We start from the raw sequence: 15797 nt of genomic DNA on the forward strand, positions 1-15797 counted from the left end.
AATCCTTCTGTGGAGTATCTCTAAGCAGCATTCACTGACTTAATAGAATGCCAGAAATGCAAAATCCTTAAATTGTTAAAATAAGACTTGGTGATTTGTCTTTTTCCCATTAGGCTTAATGCATTTTGGAAGTCGATGATTAGAATGAGGAAGGGAGCTCACACTGTAATAGCTAAGCCTGATGAATAAACTCACATGATCATCATTAATATCAAGCCACTGGTGACTGAGACTTCTGTACATGCATAATTATTATTCTTGGCTGGGAGAGGGTAGAGAAGGCTGTAGGAGCTACCTCCTCATTTGATTGTCACACTCCCTGGAATGCCTTAGCCTGTAAATCACACTTTCTTCTAGACAAGAACACCTTTTAAATCCACCAATCTTTTTTTTTACTTTAGATTTCTAGTCTGTATTTCATTAGGCATATTTCCCACACTTTTTGTAGATTTTGTGAGACTTGTTTAAAAGACTTTACTAAGGAGAAAAGTCTTATTCTGGAAGAATCATTTACTTTCCTTGTTCTAGTTGTAGCACACATGATTTGACAGACAGGTACTTTTTAATTCCATCCCTAAGGTTGAATTTCCCTTTATGTTTCATGAATAAGGGAACGCAATATAAGAAAGCAACTTACCCGTTGTAGAAATGGCATAAAAATAACAAATGGAATCACCCTCCCACATTTCCATTTACTTTTACTCTTCTAAAATAAAGTTTCTTAACACTCAATGTTGACGTATTGGACCAGGTAACTTTTTCTTGTGGGAGGCTGTCCTGAGCATTGTAGGATGGTTAGAAGTATCCCTGGCCTCTACCTACTAGATTCTAGTAGCATCCCCATGCTCCCAGTGGTGACTGTCAAGAATGCTTTCAGACATTCCCCACTGCTGTTATTGCAGCATCTGTTAAAAACCACGTATTGTGCCAAATAGATTAAACTATCTTCTTCCCAGTAAACATACTCTTCCTCGAGGACATTGTTTTTCAAAGTCCAGTCTCTATTGTTACAAATAATATTTAAGTGATCATGAGAACTATTTCTGGTATTTTATTTTATTTTTTACTATGTCTGTGTGAGTGTGTGTTTTGCTTGTTTTACTTGTTTTTTTTTTTGGTTTAGTTTTATTTTGGGGTTGGCCTGGATACAGAATAGATAAATACATATTAACAATGCAAACTCAATAAATTCTCAGTGACAAATTTCACACTATGCTTGATTATATTGTTAATATTTTCACTGAGACTAAAGACCATTAATATGAATGGCTAGAGCATTGTTAAAGGAGACAGTGAGTTTAAAATTTTGTTTTAAACAGCTGACCAGCATTCCTTCCTGACCATGGAAGATAAGCAGTAAGGGTTTTTGTGTCCTTGGCTTCACTTTTTGATAACACATTACCTCTGAACACATTAAACAAGTGCAGGAAAATGGCCTCATTAAACATGACTTGCTATTTACCAACCATAAGTGCACACACATACAAACACAAACACACACACTCACACATACACCAAGCATAGGCCTAGAGAAATAGGTCTGGTTATAAAAGTATGACAGTTATTCTTATCAATTCTATTTGCAAATCTACACTCACATTGTTCTTACTAACATTCCCACACATTCGGCTGGTATTTATTTCTTATCGAAACGATCAAACAATCTTCTATGATTTTGGGTGTTTAGATAAGAAAAAACAGCTTATATTTGTTCCAGCAGGAAAAGATTTAATTGAGGAAAAGAGTGGAACACACAATCACTGATGGAAAAGGGATCCTAAAGCCAACAATGACGTCCTCAGTGTGCAACACTAAAAGGGTGATACTTAACAATTATTCTAGAAGGTGCTGCAAAACTCAGATATGTCTAGGCATTTACTCCTGACTATCAGCATGCAACACTAGCATAGATAACTCTTAAGATGTTTGACAAGTCATTGAATTGATTTTCACATAAATTATTTGCTCATGCATACACACATAACAGCCTCCCTAGAATAATGGTCTCTCTCACTCTTTTATCTTCTAAATCTTGAGTGAATGCCTCTAATGGTAGAGTCTTACCAGGAAGCATATAAGAAAGGTGATCTGGGAAATTGAGACATCAACTTTTCCTATGAGATTCAGAAGAGAATTTAGAAGGAGGTGTTAATGCTGAGTTTAGGACAGACTCTATAGTGAAGTTGTCCCTATTGTCAAATCATGATCCACCAATTTTAAACCTCTGAATAAGAATAAAAATCAATCTTGCTGCTCTATCTAATATGAGAACACTATTTATTAGTCAATTAAAACATGCTCATTATTTCTCTAGAGAGAAAACATAGTTACTGAAATCTCTTATTCATCTCTAGGCTATGATCATTCCTTTTATAGCTGAATCCTAAATCTCATTAGGTATCCTGTGACTCAAATAGTAAATTATAGACTTTCGTAAATGGAATTCACTCTGAAACCAGGTCTCAACAATTATTTGAGAGGTGATTCTAAAATGTCTTGGTAAATAGAGACAGGGAAGAAAGAAGAGCTGGTTGATCCTGTGTTATTAAGCTGACCATTGTGGTAGGCAACTGGAATTCAGTCCCACTGAGAATCTTCTGAACAACCACATAGCATGTGCCTCAGAATTATCCCTTTGGAGGAGAGAAAACAGAAATATTTATTCAGTGACACCTGTCCTACACTAGTTGACAGCTATTTCTAGAGAGTGTTAGTTAACTCTTAGCAAATTCCAGTAACATTGTGTGCTGGGGTGGGGATGGGGGAGAGCCCTGGAAGAAAAGTGAGAGAATGAGAGGAGCTTGAAGTGAAGCACTATTGGTGCGCACTAGGACCCCCTCTCTCAGCTGGAGATGAAGTCAGAGGTGGGCTGAGGATGCAGAGCACAGGACCCTAAAAGCCTCTGCTACTGCTGATCCCCTGTACTACTGCCCTGTCAGGCTCCACATTAATTCCATTTTCTCACTCTTCAATGGAGCTGCTAGTAACAATCTGTAAAGCAGACTTATGGGTTAGTGAAATAGGAACCTGCTGCAGTGGATCCTGAGAATCAGTATGTATCAACAAGACAGAAAATATGTGAAAAATCAGCTTTCTACCATGTGGTTGGCTGATCACCTTGAGTAATCCTACCATCTCTCAGGCTCAATGTCAGATTCTGTTGCTGACACAGTGGGCATTCAGCAGTGGCATTCCAAATGTATACTCCTTAAAAGATAACAACAGACTATTGGATCCATGCCTAGCCTCTATCTTGGCCACTAAGTCTACCCTATTAGTGAACCATTTCACAAGCAGTTGTGTGAACTTATTTTAACATATTTTGAAGGGCATGTATGCTGATGATTAATAACCTTAGTTTTTGTTTGAGAAATTTTTTATGTCTTTTTCATTTCTGAAAGATAATTTCACTAGATGTGGAATTTTAGGGTTTTTTTTTGTTTATTTCAACAGTTTAAATATATATATATATATATATTTTTTTTTTTAGACAGAGTCTTACTCTGTCGCACAGGCTGGAGGGCAGTGGTACAATCTCGGCTGACTGCAGCCTCCACTTCCCAGGTTCAAGTGATTCTCCTGCCCCAGCCTCCTGAGTAGCTGGGACTACATGTGCCCACCACCACACAAGGGTAATTTTTGTATTTTTTAGTAGAGATGGGGTTTCACCAAGTTGGTCAGGCTGGTCTTGAACTCCTGACCTGTGATCCACCCACCTCAGCCTCCCAGAGTACCGGGATTATAGGCGTGAACCACCGTGCCCGGCCCAATACAGCATTTTTACTGTACCTTTTCTATGTTTCAATATGTTTAGATACACAAATACGTACCATTGTGTTACAATTGCTTACAGTGTTCCATACAGTAACAAACTACATCGGTTTGTAATGTAGAAATCATAGTGTATGACATATAGCCTAGGTGTGTAATAGGCTATGTCATCGAGATTTGTGTAAGTATAGTCTTTGATGTTTGCACAATGATGAAATCACCTAACCATGCGTTTATCAGAACTCATCCTTGACCCTAAGTGACTCATGACTGTATTATGAAGAACAAAATTAAATTTGAATTTTCAAAATTAGTTGGAAAGATCAGGGATGATATATTGAAAAGTATTGAAAATTAAATTTGCAGCTCAGAATTTTAATGCCTTGTTAATATTTTTGAAGGTCTGCTTCAAAAAACCAAAAATTATTTCAAAAAATTATGTATTCATAAGATTAATATGTTTCTATAACTGCAGGAGAGTATTCTTGTTTATTAAAGGAAAATTATTTTAAATTATTACTAACATGGACACATTCTATGTAAGTTGAATGTACAGTAATTTTATACAGTTAAATGTATTTTGCTTTCCAGATAGATAATTTCATAACTTGGTATTTTATTTTCTTTATTGTATAGATTAATTATATAGTATACATATTTTTTTTGCTTTAACCCTGCAATAATTGAGCAACTCATAATAAAAGAAATTGTGAATTATTTGATGTAGAATTTTACAAGATATATCTAAAAACATTGGGTATTAATGTTATTAATTATAAACTTTGATAAATTATGTTTTATATATAGATATTAGAGATAACAAATTACATTACAACTTTTAGACACTCTAAATAATACTGGGGAAAATATACCATTAAAGTAAGAAAATACTGAATTTCATTCCAATTAGGATCATGTACTCCCTTTTGGCATTTCCCACTGTACCCTAATGTCAAGAGACCTAATATTTCAAGGATGTATTCAACAAATATACTGATGCTATAATATTATTTAGCAGAGATTTCTTAGATTGCTATGTGGATTAGAAAATTTAATGTATATTTTAAAACACCTGTGTGTCACATGTAAGAAGACCTCCATTTATTTTAGCTCATAGAGATAACTATATACATTGTATATGCATTATAGATCACACATATGCCATACACACATGCACACACACACACACACACACACACTCTAACAAAGCCTAAAACATGTAGCAAAATTTATAAATATATTGGACTAAAATGTCTATATGTCATTGCAATTAAGGAACTGAGACAGTCTTCTATTTTTTCTTAGGAAGAAGAAAAGATATTTATTAGGAATTATGCATATCATGATTTTGTTGATTATTAGTCAGGATAAATGAAGGGATTAAATAAATTCATTTTATTTTCATATTTTGCAGAATGTTTATGTTGGTGAATTAATGGATGAAATAGACCTCTATTCAGCAAATAATCTTATGTATCTTCTATTTTTAAAAATTATTTATCATTTTTGTTGATACATAATTGTGCATATTTATGGGGAACATACAATATTTTGATGCATACATATGATGTGTAATGATCAAATCAGACTGTTTAGAATATCCATTACCTCAAACATTTATCATTTTTTTTTACGTTGAGAACAACTAGATTCTTCTAGCTATTTTGAAAAATACAATAAATAATTGTTAACTATGGTCACGCTACTGTGCTATCAGACACTAGAACTTATTCTATCTGTTTAACTGCATGTTTGTGCCCATTATCCAAACTTTTTTATCCTGCCCCCCACCCTCTTTCCCCCACTGTGGTAACTAACTATCATTCTACCTTTTACCTCTGAGATCAACGTTTATAGCTCTCAATATGAGTCAGAACATGTAATGTTTGTCTTTTCTGTGCCTGCCTTTTTTCACTTAACACAATCACCTTCAGTTCCATTCAGGTTGCTGCCCATGACAGGATTTCATTCATTTTTATGGCCAAATCATATTCCATTGTATTTATATACAACATTTTCTTTATCCATTCATCCACTGGTGGACACTTAGGTTGATTCCATCTTGGGTTTTGTGAATAGTGCTGCAATAAATGTAGGGGTGCAGGCATCCCTTTGATGTACCAATATTCCTTCCTTTAAATAAATACCCACTACTGGGATTGCTGGATCATATGGTAGGTCCATTTTTAGTCTTCTGAGAATCTTCCATACTGTTTTTAATAATGTGTGGAGGAAATTCTTAAATAAAGAAACCTCAAGCTGGGCATGGTGTTGCATGCCTGTAATTCCAGGTACTGTGGCCAGAGGATCTCTTGAAGAGCCCAGGAGTTTGAGTCCAACCTGGCAATATAGTGCGTTTCTGTTTCTTTTTCTTTTTTTTTTTTGGTATTTGGATTTTTTAAATTATTTTTTGGTATACTTTAAGTTCTAGGGTACATGTGCACAACGTGCAGGTTTGTTACATATGTATACATGTGCCATGTTGGTGTGCTGCACCCATTAACTCTTCATTTGCATTAGGTGTATCTCCTAATGCTATCCCTCCCCTCCCCCCCACAACAGGCCCCGGTGAGTGATGTTCCCCTTCCTATGTCCAGGTGTTCTCATTGTTCAATTCTGACCTATGAGTGACAACATGCGGTGTTTGGTTTTTTGTCCTTGAGATAGTTTGCTGAGAATGATGGTTTCCAGCTTCAACCATGTCCCTACAAAGGACATGAACTCATCATTTTTTATGGCTGCATAGTATTCCATGGTGTATATGTGCCACATTTTCTTAATCCAGTCTATCATTGATGAACATTTGGGTTGGTTCCAAGTCTTTGCTATTGTGAATAGTGCCACAATAAACATATGTGTGCATGTGTCTTTATAGCAGCATGATTTATAATCCTTGGATATATACCCAGTAATGGGATGGCTGGGTCAAATGGTATTTCTAGTTCTAGATCCTTAAGGAATCGCCACACTGTCTTCCACAATGGTTGAACTAGTTTACAGTCCTACCAACAGTGTAAAAGTGTTCCTATTTCTCCACATCCTCTCCAGCACCTGTTGTTTCCTGACTTTTTAATGATTGCCATTCTAACTGGTGTGAGATGGTGTCTCATTGTGGTTTTGATTTGCATTTCTCTGATGGCCAGTGATGATGAGCATTTCTTCATGTGTCTTTTGGCTGCACAAATGTCTTCTTTTGTGAAGTGTCTGTTCGTACCCTTCACCCACTTTTCGATGGGGTTGTTTGTTTTTCTCTTGTAAATTTGTTTAAGTTCATTGTAGATTCTGGATATTAGCCCTTTGTCAGATGAGTAGATTGCAAAAATTTTCTCCCATTCTGTAGGTTGCCTCTTCACTCTGATGGTAGTTTCTTTTGCTGTGCAGAAGCTCTTTAGTTTAATTAGATCCCATTTGTCAATTTTGGCTTTTGTTGCCATTGCTTTTGGTGTTTTAGACATGAAGTCCTTGCCCATGCCTATGTCCTGAATGGTATTGCCTAGGTTTTCTTCTAGGGTTTTTATGGTTTTAGGTCTAACATTTAAGTCTTTAATCCATCTTGAATTAATTTTTCTATTTCTAAAAAAAAATTAAAAATCTTATTCAAAATTTCAGGAGTTGACTTCAATTCCAGAAGTTTGGATAGCTTTAAGACTGACATATTAACAAGATTATTGCCCCCCTAGTTGTTCCAAATTTGCCTGGGAGTAGTTTGATAGTGATGCACCATTCCAGAAAGGATGAGGGAAGTGTATTAGAAAGGAGATTTCTAGTGGTGAGTTTGGATTTTTTCTCACATGCAAAACGATGAAACTTTAGTAAAATTTGTAAAAGCAAAAAATAGAAAGACTCTGACTTTTTTCAGTGATGTGCCTCTACCTAATTAGCTCAATTGCATCATTTTGTATTCCCCAGGAAATAATTGTTCTGGGCATTTCCTCTCCAACCACTCTAAGATCTTTCATTTCACTATGTAATTCTTGTTTCAATGACATATATTAATATGTTAATAATATTTCTGCAATTTTTAATCTCTTATGATAATGTCATAGATCAAAACAGCTCATGCAATATTACTTGTTACTGATTGCCTTGGGTATTTTAATAGTGTCTTAACACTTAAAATAAAACAAAAATTAGGATATCTTTAATCACATGCCCACTCCTTTTCTCTTTTCATTTCCATGTCTCTCTTTTCTCATCTTATTATTATATTCTTATCCAGTCAGTACAACTTCAGATCTTGTGCTGCTCATCACCACATCCACTCAGAAATACAAAGTATTGATATGTTCTCATTAAAGTCTCAGTCCTGTTTAACTCATCAGTGTAAGCATATAGTTGTGTCTCGGACTGGTTGTCACACCACACACTGTGTTATAAGCAGGCACAGAAGATGCTCAGTCTTTGCCCATTAACCTTGGGAATGGCTATTTGTTGCATCCAAGAAGGCTCTATGTATGTCTACACTCTGTTTAATAGGGTGATTGTAAGAGGATTACAAGTTACATAAGCAGGCAGAATAATCTCCTAATTAGAGATAGGGCTAGAAATCAATTCCTCTTTGTACAACATAATGACAATGCCTTTTAAACATTTAAAGGTTCTTTCTGAGCAGTAGATCTTGTCACTATTGCTCATTAACTTCTCAGCCAATGTTATGTGGGTAATGGTAGCTTTGTGTACATTGCAAATATTACAAGTCAGTCACATTTAAATTTACTGTCTATTTTAAGATTTGAAAATGTTGCTTGATTCTAGTCAAAGAAAGCAATACATAACATTTGCAACAAAAGAGCTTATGGAAAAAAAGACATCATTAACCTGTGAGATCTATGTTAGTCAGAGTTTCATCTCTATTTACATACAGATGCAGTGTACACACATACACACAGATACTCTTCCTCTGTTTATTAAAACTTTCATGTAATAGTGGCTGGCACAATAACATAAAATTATTTCTATGAAATAACATACTTTTATTTATTTTTCCTGATTTTTAAAAATGAACAAAACAAGTTGTTAGTCCATTTCTATAGAATTAGCTTCAAATGAAGAATTCATTCAAAATTGTTTGAAGGAGTTGAATAATTATTGATTCACTGAACACAATGACATATAATATCTATGCACAAATGCAAGTTTCACACATAGGCAATGGGAAAACCATTAGTTTTAAAAATGTTTCTGTATTTTCTCCACAGAGCTAGAGATTGTATTACTTTCATTCGTTCTTCATTTTCTTTCAAATAAACATTATACCATGTGGTTAGCTGGAAATGTACTTAAAATGTCTATAAAGCCTGAGACAAATTTCATTTCAGAAATAAAACCATATATGGAGGAAATAGGATGGGATTATTTGGGAAGTAACTCATTGAATCACTAATTAACTCTACCATAGAAACACTGATGTTAGAAAAAGGAAGAAGAAGGAAAGAAAGAAATATGTTCGTGAGATCTATTGTAGAGTTTCCTTTGTAATTAAAGAATCAATTCACAAATATAAAATACAATATCTTTGAACTTATTAATAATTAACTTTTTGGCCCACAGATTTAATAGTTAAGTTTTTCTAATAATGGCAGGTGGAAGATAAATGAATAACAATCTTAGTTTTTTGCTGGAGTTCAATACAATAGTCAGATATACCACACATGTATAAGTATAATCACATGCGTATTTGCAAGTTTACCCAATAATATAAAATTATATATGTTTGACTCTATGTGTCAGTATTTATATAACTTCTAGCACCATAGAACTGTGCATTTTCATAAAGATACAGTTTTCTTCTGGACACAAATCCTAGTATTTTAATTTTGGCTATCATATTAAAAATTAAACAATACAGAGGCAATAATTCTCAAGATGTTTTAGTTCCTGTATAAGCGATCATTTTCACTTTATATGTTTGGGATAGCAAAGATAAAATTTTCATGAATGCTATACATCTTACACTTCTTTCTTCTTTATACTTGCTCTGCAAAAAGGCAAGCTTTTCTATAAAGGCACCCTTGTGACAGATATTTGAATTACTAAATAAATTGCATACCTAATCAAATTAGTCTATATATACACCCTCAATAACTATGAAACAGAATTTGAAATAGACCTTCTTTTACCCTGATTTAATTTATTTATTTGTTTAATTTTTGGTCTTCCAGAATATTGGCTACATTCTTAAAACAGGTGGAATGGGGAATGGAAACAAGTATCAGGAGGGCAGATCACAAAGTCAGAAGTTCAAGACCAGCCTGGCCAATATGGTGAAATCCCCATCTCTACTAAAAATACACACACAAAAAAAAAATTAGCCGGGTGTGGTGGCGGGTGCCTGTAATCCCAGCTACTTGGGAGGCTGAGGCAGGAGAATTGCTTGAACCTGGGAGGCGGAGGTTGCACTGAGCCAAGATCACGCCACTGCACTCCAGCCTGGGCAACACAGTGAGCTTCCATCTCAGAAAGAGTTAATGTCTTATTAAGAAATAACTGCATGACTTTCTCATTTTAGCCTTTGTAAAAAGAAAGCTGAACATTCATTAGAATGAAGGACTGTAAAGAATGCTGTCAGTTTTAGCCCTCAAGACATATTTTGAAGATATTTGTAAGAAAATGGGAAAAGCATCTCTCTCCCTCTTTATCTGAATACTGCTGAGTTAAACATCATGTGGGTTGTATGTACTGTTACAAGAACCTAGACACTTGGTAGGGCACTCAAGAGCTTTGGGAAACCCTCACAAGTCCTCAGGAATTTGGGAAGAATAGAGACTTCCGTCTGCTTTTCACCTACTTCTCAAAAACGTACACAGCAGGAGATCCTAATTTTGATTATGTTCCCTGATGAAGCTGTGCTCAGCACAAAACCAGTGAAGTGATGTTTTTACTTTCCTCTCCTGCCTTCTCTCTCCTCCTCTGAGCCTGATGTGTCCATAGCCAGCAGGATCGAAAGGTGACGGAGTGGAAGGTGAGTAATGAGAACATCTCATTGCCCAACTCCCCGTCCAAGTTGTGCACCAGGCCTGACCTGCAGGATGGGAGAACTTAGAATCGAGTGCAAATTAGTTTTGGTTTAGATTGGATTGGTCTTTCATACTGAACATGAAGCCAAACCTAAGCTAAAAGGTTACAGAAAACTATTTATTATGTAAGATATGTACACCAAGGATGGAAAATGGAATTCTGACAAAACATTTGTAAATACCATGGTGGGATAAAAATGGTAAAAAGCATAATTATCAGATTGTTTATTAGTGATCCCCACACTTTAAGTAAATTGCCTCTGCCTAAAAGTAGTTAGGTTTCAGGAAAACTCTTCTATTCAGAATACAGAGAGGCAAGAGCAGAGACTCAACGCTGTTCATATGAAGAATATGGGACTTTTCCCAAACAGCAATCATTTACCTATCATTTTTTTCTTGTTGCCAAAAATCTAATAATTGAATATTGTTTGGGGGAAGTATTTCATAGAAAATCTTCATGAAGACAGAAATGTAGATGTGTACACTACTATTACTATGTAGTCCTAAATTATTAACTATGACAGGTGCCTCAAAATCACTAGCTTTCTCCAAAAAATACTTTACACTGTCAAGGAAGGTTTTTGAATAACAAGTTCTGTAAATCTGAAAACCAAAGACAATTATCATTACATCACGGAATGCCAGGTGTAATAGGCTAATCAGAAGAAGGCTAATGCTCCTAAGAAATTTCCAGTTCCTCCCAATTAAGCCACACACCTAGATGAACATATGTGATGTAGAGTGGCTGAAGGAGGGGAGATTTTTAGAAAAGAAAAAACTGGGCAACAATATTTAAGGTTAATAAAGATTTGATTATATTCTATTATATTTTATATTTGTAGTGACTCATATGAGCATAAAAACACATGTAAAAAATTGATTGACTTGGCCGGGCACGGTAGCTCACGCCTGTAATCTCAGCACTTTGGGAGGCCGAGGCGGGCTCAGATCATGAGGTCAAGAGATCGAAACCATCCTGGCTAACATGGTGAAACCCCATCTCTACTAAAAATACAAAAAAAAAATTAACCGGGCGTGGTGGCAGGCGCCTGTGGTCCCAGCTACTCGGGAGGCTGAGGCAGGAGAATGGCATGGACCCAGGAGGTGGAGCTTGCAGTGAGCCGAGATCGTGCCACTGCACTCCAGCCTGGGTGACAGCAAGACTCCGTCTCAAAAAAAAAAAAAAAAAAAAAAAAATTGATTGACTTAATAGACACATACAATTCAAATGCCTGTGAAATAAGAGAAAGGAATTTCCTTAATCTGTTGAACATTAAAACAAATGAACCAAAAGCATAAAAACATCATACTCAGTGGTGTGGTCCCAATTGCTATGAATTCAGTTCCACCCTGAACTAAATAGCAACCAGTACATAATTATCAGAAAATTTAAAATGACACATAATTTGCAGAAAAGACAAAAAAGTTGCCAATATTTTAAGATAATATACCAAAGTATCTATATTTTTATTCATTTATTAAAGTAAAAAAGTTTGTCAATGTGCAGAAATCAAAGGCACATTATAGATTAGCAATGTAGCTATGTACTTTTAAGAATATTCCATTTAAACTATCATCAAAGTATGACATCTATAGGAATAAATACAACTAAAGTTGTCTAAAATCTTAACGGTAAAAATTTTAAGACTTCGAAGAAATTTATAAGATATATTTTTAATAACAATGATACCTGTAAATTTAATTTAATGTTCAGAATATGTAAGAATTACAATGAGCCACTAAGAAAAAACAACATTTGCAAAAAAAGAGCGAAATATATCAACTAGAATTTCATTCGTGAAGAAGCATGTTATTATGTAGAAGAATACAAATTAAATTGCAGAGATACAATTTTATAATCATCACCAAAAGGACGGAGAAGCAGAAGAGAAGGAGGAAGAGGAAGAGGAGGGCAGGAAGATGAGGAAGAGAAGGTAGAAAATAAAAGAAAAAAAGGATATTACCAGTATTTGTTATCATGAAGAAGTATTACTTAGTAGAACCACTTATAACTGGTTGGCATCACCTATTAAAGTATAACATGACTGAGTGCATCCTACAACCGAGAAAATGTTTTGCTAAGTATATATTCTAGAGAAACTCATCTTCATTTATAAAGAAGGGTTTTTTTAATTAAAAATATTCAAGTTTCAACCTTGCCTCAGAAACTGATCAAGATATTAAAAATGCAACAGTGAGCAAAATGCAGTTCTCTGGTTTCTTGGAGTTTTAATTCCATTGGGAGAAATAAATATTAACATACCTATATAAAATACTTCAGACCAGGCACAGTGGTTCATGCCTGTAATCCCAGCACTTCGGGAGGCCGAGGCGGGCAGATCACGAGGTCAGGAGTTTGAGACCAGCCTGACCAACATGGTGAAACCTCGTCTCTACTAAAAATACGAAAATTAGCTGGGCGTGGTGGTGGGTGCCTGTAATCCCAGCTACTCGAGAGGCTGAGGCAGGAGAATCGCTTAAACCAGGAGATGGAGGTTGCAGTGAGCGAAGATCTTGCCACTGCACTCCAGCCTGGGCGACAGAGCCAGACTGTGTTTCAAACAAACCAACCAAAAAACCCACAAAATACTTCAGATGTTGATAAGAAAAGGAAAGCAGTCAGGGCAGGCAATAAGTAGTGGAAATTGATCTGAGACATTTTCCCCAGAAATGACAATTTGGGAAAAAGGTTTAAATGAGGTAAAGGAGACAGCTCTGCAAATTTGAGGATGAGGATTTCAGGCATAGGAAACAGCATGTGCGAAGAACAGGCGACATGAATGCCTGAAAAGTTTGAGGAACAGCATGTCCGGAATTTTGACAGTAGCTGGTTTTTCTGAAAGAAAAATATGAAAACATCTCTCATTTACATTACTAGTGAAATGAATAAATTATGCTACATTTGTACAAAATAATATTCTTTTTTTATCATACTTTAAGTTTTAGGGTACATGTGCACAACATGCAGGTTTGTTACATATGTATACATGTGCCATGTTGGTGTGCTGCACCCATTAACTCATCATTTAACATTAGGTATATCTCCTAATGCTGTCCCTCCCCCCTGCCCCCACCCCACAACAGGCCCCAGTGTGTGTTGTTCCCCTTCCTGTGTCCATGGGTTCTCATTGTTCAATTCCCACCTATCAGTGAGAACATGCAGTGTTCAGTTTTTTGTCCTTGCGATAGTTTGCTGAGAATGATGGTTTCCAGCTTCAACCATGTCCCTACAAAGGACATGAACTCATCATTTTTTATGGCTGCATAGTGTTCCATGGTGTATATGTGCCACATTTTCTTAATCCAGTCTATCATTGTTGGACATTTGGCTAGGTTCCCAGTCTTTGCTATTGTGAGTAGTGCCACAATAAACATATGTGTGCATGTGTCTTTATAGCAGCATGATTTATAATCCTTTGAGTATATACCCAGTAATGGGATGGCTGGGTCAAATGGTATTTCTAGTTCTAGATCCCTGAGGAATCGCCACACTGTCTTCCACAATGGTTGAACTAGTTTACAGTCCACCAACACTGTAAAAGTGTTCCTATTTCTCCACATCCTCTCCAGCACCTGTTGTTTCCTGACTTTTTAATGATTGCCATTCTAACTGGTGTGAGATGGTATCTCATTGTGGTTTTGATTTGCATGATCAGGAATGTAATGTTCTGATTCCATTTTTTAAATCTGACAGCTGACAGCTTTTGATTCCCACTCTTTTCTCTTCTCTGCTTTCTATATCTGTGAAAACCGATAAGAAAACCTGATTACTTTCTTCTTGGGTGCCAATTAGAATCTCTGTCCTATGCAGACACCAGATCAGCCTTGGGAACCCTCACTGTGCTCTCATCCTCCAACCACAACAACAGACAATGCCAATTCTTCCTCCTTGCTCTTTCAACCCAGTTTTAGACCTGCTTGTTAGCTCTCTTGCTCTTCTAGAAAGCCTTATTATGTGAGCGTAAACATTTACATACCCTGCTGGCATATGTGTGGCACCTCAGCAACTGCGGTGGATTTTATATGGGGAATTCCATCTTGCCTCCATATAGAGACCACAAGGCAACTGCCACAAAGCGGTGTGTGCAGGTGATGATGATCAGTACTGATAGGGTGTTTGTCTTATCTTGCTTTGGCATCCTAAATGGTGTGTAACCTTCTGTCTGCATACTTTTTTTTTCTTTTTTAAGTTGGAGTCTCGCTCTCTCACCCATGCTGGAGTGCAATGGTGCAATCTTGGCTCACTGCAACCATCGCCTCCCAGGTTCAAGCGATTCTCATGTCTCAGCCTCCTGAGTAGCTGGGACTATAGCCATGTGCCAACACTCCCGGCTAATCTTTGTATTTTTAGTAGAGATGGGGTTTCACCATGTTGGCCAGGCTGGTGTTGAACTCCTAGCCTCAGGTGATCTGCCCACCTTGGCCACCCAAAGTGCTGGGATTACAGGCGTGAGCCACCGTGCCTGTCTCCTGCATACTCTTTGAGTTGTGTTGCTGGCTACAGGCAAAGTTGCACTTTGAGTTGAGCTTCTTTGTGCTGCATTTGCTGAGTTCTGCCATGCTTCTGTTATAGACTTAACTGACCAATATCAGAAGTATCCTTACTGGCATCTGAAGAAAGGATTAAGAAATTGGGACCTTCCTTAAAGGGGCCTTGGCTCATGCATCATAACCTGCATTTATCTGTATTTCAGATTAAGGCATGTGTCTTGATTCTGTCTAGTTTTTTCAGCCTTCTATAAAAAATACCAAAAACTGAGAAGGTTATAAACAAAAGAAATTTCCTTCTCATAGTTCTGAAGTCTGGGAAGTTCATGAACAAGGTGCTGGCAGATTCAATGCCTGGTGAGGGCCTGCTTTCTCGTTCACTGATGGTCATCTTCACCTTGCGTTCTCACATGATGGACAGGGCTAGCTAGCTCTCTGGGGCCTCTTTTATGTGGGCACTAGTACTATTCATGAGAGCTCTGCCCTCACAATCTAATCATCTCTCAAATGCCATCATCTCCT

General features: G+C 36.5%; 1 protein-coding gene across 1 annotated transcript in view; it reads left to right on the forward strand.

Annotated features, from left to right (window-relative positions):
• LOC129529282 (uncharacterized) overlaps positions 1-15797 on the forward strand; it is a 186249-nt gene that overhangs the window by 110672 nt on the left and 59780 nt on the right. The gene's annotated exons all lie outside the window — the stretch shown is intronic.

Source organism: Gorilla gorilla, chromosome 22, assembly GCF_029281585.2.
Source record: "Gorilla gorilla gorilla isolate KB3781 chromosome 22, NHGRI_mGorGor1-v2.1_pri, whole genome shotgun sequence".
In the NCBI taxonomy this organism is placed as follows: domain Eukaryota; kingdom Metazoa; phylum Chordata; class Mammalia; order Primates; family Hominidae; genus Gorilla; species Gorilla gorilla.